An 8308-nucleotide genomic window follows, 5' to 3' on the forward strand; every position below is an offset into this window, starting at 1 on the left:
GTGTCATAAGTTATTCTCATGGTGATAATGGTGTATACCACCCTTCGACATGAAACCACTATGGACCCTAGATGTAGAGTCGAGTGCTTTATTGCTGATCAAACATTGTCCGTAACTGGATGACCATAAAGACAATTGATGGGTACTCCACGAAACATGTTAAGGGACATGAGTGACCTAGATGGAATTTGCTCATCCTGCGTAACAGGATAAATATCTATGGGCGCAATATTGAACTGGACAAGGATGACGCGGTCTATGCCTTGTGTTCAATATAGACATAAGGGCAAAAGGGTAATTATACACATAAGTATTATCACATAAGGATTTGTCAGATCACATGACATTTTCGTGTCTTGGATAGCAGTGGTGTGTTGCTAAATACCGCTCACTATTTATTATGTTAAATACGTGATTTAATATAATTGTCAATGCCGCGAAAACCTACAGGGTCACACACAAATGACTGATTGATGAGAGATAGAGTAACTAAGGAACACTGTAAGGTACGGTGCACTCAAGTGAATTGTAGAACATCGTAAGGTACAGTATACTTAAGTAGAATACGAAATATGGTAAGGTACCACGCGCTTAAGTGATTTTTGGCATATTATAAAATATAGGCCACATACACTTAAATGGGCTTTTTAGCTTGTAGCCCACACAAGTGGTTCTATAAATAGAACCCTTGTACAGAAGCATTCATGGCAGTTGCAATTTTGTTTTCTCTCTCTCTCACTCAAAGCCTTCATTCGTAGCAGCTAGCACTGAGATTGAAGGAATTTGTTTGTGTGGACTGAGTAGAGGCGTTGTCATCGTTCAATGTTTGTAATCGCTCTGTAGATCTGCATCAAAGGTTTCAATCATCACAAGAGGTAATGATTCTATCACTGATCATGCTCATTCGTAAGGATCACTAGAGGAGAAAATTTTAAATTTTGTTGCGTTTTGGATCGCCCTTCTCCTTCAGTGGTATCAGAGCCACTTACGAAACCATGCATCGGATAGCTGTTTATTTTTTGTATTAATATGATTAACAGACAGAATGAATCAAAGAATAAACGAGTAATTAAATTTGGCATCATGTGTGTACGATTTGGATGATTGATGTTGACTATGCTTCGAAACCGACATTAGTATGGTGAAGCAGCGATACATCGATCGTCCATAGGTTACACCATTGAGATCGATCAAGTTATATATATGATATAAGTAATCCTAATACAAAATACGGTATATATGATATATTGTTTCTGTTTCGTTCATTCAAACACTTAATGGTTGTTTTCCTTTGAGCGATCAATGGTCATTTGCTTCGGAATCCGACATTAGTATGGTGAAGCATTGACTTGTTGATCAATCATACTGAATCAACAATCGAGGTGTGTTTGACGGTCTGAAATTGGTCCATTAGGGTTAGTGACGGCACAAGGGTTGTGCTGTCAAAGAGTTGTGAATTGAGGGCTTGTTGGATCACATCTGTGGACTGTTTCAAAAGCGCTGATTTTGGCCGCGTGACGTTCGTCATGGGCCTGTGACGATCGTAACAAGCTGGATGTGATAGTCGTAACATGCTTTGTGACGGTCGTCACATTCACAAACTCAGAATTTTAGGTGTTTCTGTTATTTTGGTCGTGTGACGTTCGTCATGGGCCTGTGACGGTCGTCACATTCAGAGAGTAAGAATTCTCGGGGTTTCTGTTTTGTGACTGCGCAAGAGTTGTGTTGATGCAAAACGACGTCGATTTTAAATGAATTGTTCATTGAAATTTCGGACAGGGTTTAGGGTTTATGGTTTAGGATCGATCAGCGGAACCACTGTCTGCTGATCGGGCAGCGGAAACCCCATTCCCGCTGACCAGGCAGCGGACCCCCGACTAACTCTGCGTAGTGTGATCGGTCGCCGAAATTTAATTTGGTTTGAATTAATTAAAAGAATTAAAATTAATAATAATAATAATAATGTGTTTATTATTATTGTCTTGTGGTGATCAATTATGGCCTTAATTTTCCTTTATTTTGTTTTGGGATTTTAAAATACGACCTGCGTGTCGTGCCTCTCTTTTAATCTCTTAATGTAACATATTTTCTTATCTCACTCCCTCGCATATAAAATGAGTTTCTTTTATGTAATGGAATGTTATGAAGAAAGAGAAGAATTCAATATCAAAGGAGGACAACCTTGAAGATCTTGCTTGGAGAAGCTTATATCGTTATTAGGTTAGCTTAGGTTCTCTCATTGGCTTGGGAGAATAATTGCGCTAGGGGCCATAACTGTTTCATTATGTATGTTGATGCATATGAATGTATGTTGATGCATGTGAGAGACGATTTATATGATAAATAAGCCGGTGAGATCAGAACAATTGCAATTCCCTCAAATTAAATATTAAGTTTATGCTTTCCAAGTTTTAGCACTCATCAAGACTAGTATCGGATAATGTAGGTTTCGCCTACGCGAGGTGCATGTTCTATATTAGTAAGGTGCGATGGGATAATTGTAATATGCAATTGCTAAAACAATGGGTCAAACTTAACTAAATAAATTATAATAAGATTATATATGTTTAGAAGCAAGAGTTGGAAATGATCCATGTGATGGATTGGAATAAGAAGTTATTCAACCAACTAAAATATTCGAGAGTTGTATTAGATACAATTGGAAGGAGTTCCTACCTAAATAACCTAGTTTTGTGTAATCCACCTACGCGGACTTCAAACAAAGTGAAATGTGGATCTCGACCCACTAGAAATCTTCCAACGGGATTTTCCGAATCAAATGATGAGGGTCGTTTGTTTTGAGTAAAATAGTGGGAGCATATTTAATTAAAGGCCTAATTAAATATGTTATTGATACTTATATTTTCATTAATTTCATGTAGATTACCATGACAACAAACACCTCTAACAACTTTTTGCGATCAATCATTGACAAGGAAAAATTGTCTGGGACAAATTTTATGGATTGACACCGAAACCTGAGGATTGTCCTCAAACATGATAGAAAGATGTATGTCTTGGAGAAACCTGTTCCTGAAGAGGAACCTCCTAGTTCTACACCTAAGGCAGAAAGAGATGCTTATAAGAAGCACGTCGATGATGTTAATGAAACTGCTTGTCTCATGCTAGCTACCATGAACTCAGAATTGCAAAAGCAACATGAGAACATGGCAGCGTTCGATATGATCGAACACCTGAAGATGCTCTATCAAGAGCAAGCAAGGAATGAAAGGTTTGAAGTTTCAAAAGCCCCTTTTCAAGGCAAGTTAGCTGAGGGAGCCCCTGTAGGTCCCCATGTGCTCAAGATGATTGGGTATGTGGAAAACCTTGAAAGGTTGGGTTTTCCCCTCGGAAAGGAACTTGCGACTGATTCGATCTTGCAATCGTTGCCAGATAGATTCAGTCAATTTGTCCTAAATTTCAATATGAATGATATGGACAAATCTCTTCCTGAACTGCTAGCCATGTTAAAGACTGCTGAGCAGAACCTGAAGTCAAAAGGGAAGTTCATTCTGATGATCGGAAATGGAAAGAGACAGAACAAAAGACCCACCAAGCAGGGTGATAAAGGGAAAGGCAAGGAAGTTGTCAAACCCAGACCCACTGTTGCTGCTTTGAAGCCTAGTGGAGGCATAACAAAGGCAGACACCTGCTTCCATTGCGGTAAGACCGGACACTGGAAGAGAAACTGCCCAAAGTACCTGGAAGATACGAAGAATGGAGTAGAGACTTCAACTTCAGATATTTTTGTTATTGAAATAAATTTATCTACTTCTGCATCATGGGTATTGGATACTGGATGCGGTTCTCATATTTGTACAAATGTGCAGGGGCTAAAAAGAAGTAGAGATTTGGCAAAAGGTGAAGTTGACCTACGAGTTGGCAATGGAGCAAAGGTTGTTACTTTAGCCGTAGGAACTTATGTATTGACTTTACCTAGTGGTTTAATAATTCAGTTAGAGAACTGTTATTATGTACCTGCAATTAGCAGGAATATTATTTCCATTTCTTGTTTAGACAAGTTTGGTTTTTCATTTATAATAAAGAACAATTGTTGCTCAATTTATTTGAATGATATATTTTATACTACTGCACAATTGAGCAATGGACTATGTATCCTTGATCTCGAAATGCCTATCTATAACATTAATACTAAAAGGATGAAACCTAACGAGTTAAATCCAACTTACCTTTGGCATTGTCGATTAGGCCACATAAATGAGAAACGCATTTCCAAACTCCATAAAGATGGACTCTTGGACTCTTTTGATTATGAATCATATGAGACATGCAGATCTTGTTTAATTGGAAAGATGTCAAAGTCTTCATTCACAGGAAAAGGTGAAAGAGCGAATGATCTTTTGGGCCTCATACATACTGATGTATGTGGACCACTGAACATACCAGCCAGAGGAGGTTTTCAGTACTTCATCACATTCACTAATGATTTCAGTAGATATGGTTATGTGTATTTAATGAAACACGAATCAGAGTCCTTTGAAAAGTTCAAGGAATTCAAGAATGAAGTACAAAACCAACTAGGTAAGAATATTAAAACTCTTCGATCAGATCAAGGTGGTGAGTATTTAGGCCTAGAGTTTGATGAACATCTGAAAGAGTGTGGGATCCTATCCCAACTTACTCCTCCTGGAACACCCTAGTGGAATAGTGTATCTGAGAGAAGAAATCGAACCCTGTTAGACATGGTCTGATCCATGATGAGTCACGCCGATCTTCCAAACTCCTTTTGGGGACATGCACTATTGACAGCAACTTACACATTTAACCGTGTTCTATCCAAAAAGGTTGAGAAGACATTGTAGCGGAGTATTCGTTACCTTTAGATTTATTGACTAAATCAAAAGTAAATCATACAATTCGAGTCGCCACCGCACTTCTATTTATCCAAAGGAAAGGTTAGAAAGCGAACAAAAACCGAGAAGTTTTATCAAATCAAAAACAAATAAAAATGTCAGAGATCTGGGTAAGGGGGTTGGTTATGTAATGGGAAGGTTTTAAGCACCAAAAACATCCTTAGTACTCTAAGGGAACCCTTTCTACAAGTGTTGTATGGTAGGTTGGTATTTGTGAAAATATTTGTGCAAACATGATTGGGGAGATGAGAAAAGAATATACATATTATTTACAATTTTTGTTGTTTGAATGGATAAACCCATTGCCTACGTACCATTACAAAGGTAGGATCAAAACCTCGTAGTTCGGGGTAAAAATCTCAAAAATAAGTTGGTGAATTGATTGGTCAAAAGCCTTAAGGTCTTTTGTTATCAAAGGGAGAAAACTCAACCTAAACCACAATTCACCATGTGAGGAGAGCTTCAACATACTAGTGAGGGATCCACCCTATAATAAGTATGGAAGACTTATAGTCCGATCACTAAGGATAAGGTGAGGTTTACATCAACCACTATGATAACTCAAACCTACTAGCTAATGTTTATGAAAAGCTTTGGCAAAGGTGGCCATTGGAACCACAAAAAAATTTGAAGTGAGTTGGATTTACCAATTAGAAGTATTTTCAAAGATGAAGTCAAAGTTGACTTAAGGTTCAATTCAAAATAAGTATTATGAAAGAGTTTGAAAAATCAAAGGCATAGTGCCTAGGTTTCTAGTTTTGAAAATAATGTCAATGTTTGCACAAAAAGTTTGGCTTGGGTTAGAGTGGAGATAAGAAGAGAAGGGCTAGGTCCTAAACATGCAAAGATGAGAGAAGAGAAATAAAACCACTTGAAGTTCCCTTCTTGAGATCATAAAGATGATCCAAGTTGCTCCTTTCCTTTGGACTTAGCAAGCAATAAGCAAATAACTCAAGCAATCAAGCAAATATTCAATCAAGCTCCTAGGATCTTCCAATTTGGACTTGTCTCTCCTATCTTGGATGTTCATGACAATGGTCCTTCTAATTAGCTCAAGTTTGGGATCCCTATCACACAAGAACAAACAAATCAAAAAGTTCCACAATGCAATAGAAAGAATGGACAAGAGTGAGTTTAGAATAGGGGTCCTTTCAATTCAATTTCAAGATTTAAGCATTCTAAAGGCATGAGACCTAGTTGCTCTTGAATTCCATTTAGCATAGGTAAGGTCCTAATTCTAAGTCCTTTCTCCTTTTTGCATTGGTTCACAAAAAAAAACACAAGGCAATAGTATATACACAATAATGTGCTCAAGTGAGCAACAGGCAAATGGCATAAACATAAACATGAGTTCAAGTGAGCAAAGGGCAAAGACAATATGAATAAATGAGCCAGAAATTAAATTGCATTAAAGTAAATTGTAAGAATTAAATGCTTGAATTAAAAGTTAGTCATTAGTAGTTAGTGTTAGTGTGCCATAAGGCAATTTAGCGCTATGTTAAGCAATCGTAAGTGGACTAATGTAGTAGTCACGCCTATCTGAGGCCGGTCAATAAAACTATAAGCAATTAAACACAAGTAAGAGACCATGACTAGTAAGCCAAGCTCCTACAACTTGCCATGCCAAAAGAAAAGAAGAATGACCTTGTATGGATTGTTAGGTTTTTTGCTTGACCAAGAAGCAACCTATCTTTGACACAAAGCAATTCACTTGATCTTTGATCAAGATGAAATTGATTTGGATCAAAGAAGGTTAAGCCTCTCATATGTCAAGGCTAGCTGTAGCACCTCAAATTTGCACCTCCCATTTGTACATTCATTTCAATTTTTAGGTCATTAACATTGCATTCACATTGCATAGTCCATTGCATTGCATCAGTCAGGACTGGCATCAGGAGAAGTCGGCTGTGCGAGAGATCAAGTTTTTCCATGAGACAAAGGCCCTATGGGTGTTCCAATGAGCTTATGTGAACCCAAGGTTCATTTTGATGCAATTTGGCAAAGTGTTGAAAGCTCAAAGTACACAGTGCGGTTTCAGGTCATCTGGGCCCCATAGAAGTCAACTGCAAAGTCAACTGAGGGCTGGGAGGTGGATAGATGGTTTGAGACACTTCCTTCATGTCCCAAAGAAGGTCATTTGTCATTACAAACACTTGTCTGGAAGAAGAAATCATTTCGTTCTTTTCTCGAATTAATCTTGGAAAGTCAAGTTGGGTTTGGATGATACTAGTTGATCACTGAAAAGGTGATTTGGTTGTGGGAATTTAATCATGGCTGTATTGAGCCCATTCATTTCCTTTTGTTAAGCCCTTAATTTTAGCCCATTAACCATTTTTCCACCGCCCATATCCAATTAGGAAACAATTATCCATTTTCATAATCTAGTTCGCTAACTCCATTTCCGTAATCAACTTCCATCGAACCATGCAAGAAGTTGCCGATAGCATTCATTCATAACATTCATTTCATCCATAATTTTACAACCAAATTCCAAACATTTCCATATTGCATACATTCCAAAACCATTATCAAAATTCTACAAGCAAATTCAAATAACCATTCTTACTAATTACAATACCATTGCATATTCATTCTACTTTATCCTAATTTTTCAAATTACAATGAAACAGTACCATGAGAATTAAGTCAGTGCCGTCCCAACCGTTACCTAATGCAATCCTTAATTTAATTCCAAACAGTGGTTTTACACAAGCCAATGAATTGAAAAAGCACATGCTGCCCGAGAGAACCGCAAGCAAAACGCCAAAAGTTGTTGTAGCTCATTCACAAACCGACAAAACAAAACGCAACAGCTGCATAAACGGAACCGCATAACAAATTCTGCACACAAGAAAACCCACAATCCAATAACAATTCACAAAACCTTCACCGTCACAACCTCACACTTCATAATTCAACGATTCACAGTTTCTTCTACCACCTCCATCACCATTCAACCAAAGTTTCTTCACCCTAACCAAACCTGCAACCTTCCATCCACGCGAACCTCCATACATCCCCTACACAACCTTCTCTACATTCTTCCAACCTAAGCAAACCTCTAACCAACTTCTAACAGAAAACCCCACAACCTTCTCCGAGAACTCTTCTTCAATCATCACTCTCAACCTGCATCTTCCAGTCTCCATCTTCTATTCCGCATCTCCACCACCTTTCCACCCTTACCAAAGCTCTGAGACAAAGCCATCAAAGCTCCACGTTGAGGCTTTGATTGGTCGAGCTAGAATTCACTCTGCCTCAGTCTCTGCAACCAAAATACAGAAAACGCAGGGAGAAGAAGAGATCAGAACAGAACCGCGAGTAGAGAAAAAGAAGAATTCATAACAGAAGAAGTAAAAGAAGGAAGATAAGGCGAAGAAAGAGGGAAAACACCAAGAGAATACCTGAGACGGACTTCCATTGACATCGTCGTT

This window comes from Lathyrus oleraceus, chromosome 2 (genome assembly GCF_024323335.1).
Source record: "Lathyrus oleraceus cultivar Zhongwan6 chromosome 2, CAAS_Psat_ZW6_1.0, whole genome shotgun sequence".
Lineage (NCBI taxonomy): Eukaryota > Viridiplantae > Streptophyta > Magnoliopsida > Fabales > Fabaceae > Lathyrus > Lathyrus oleraceus.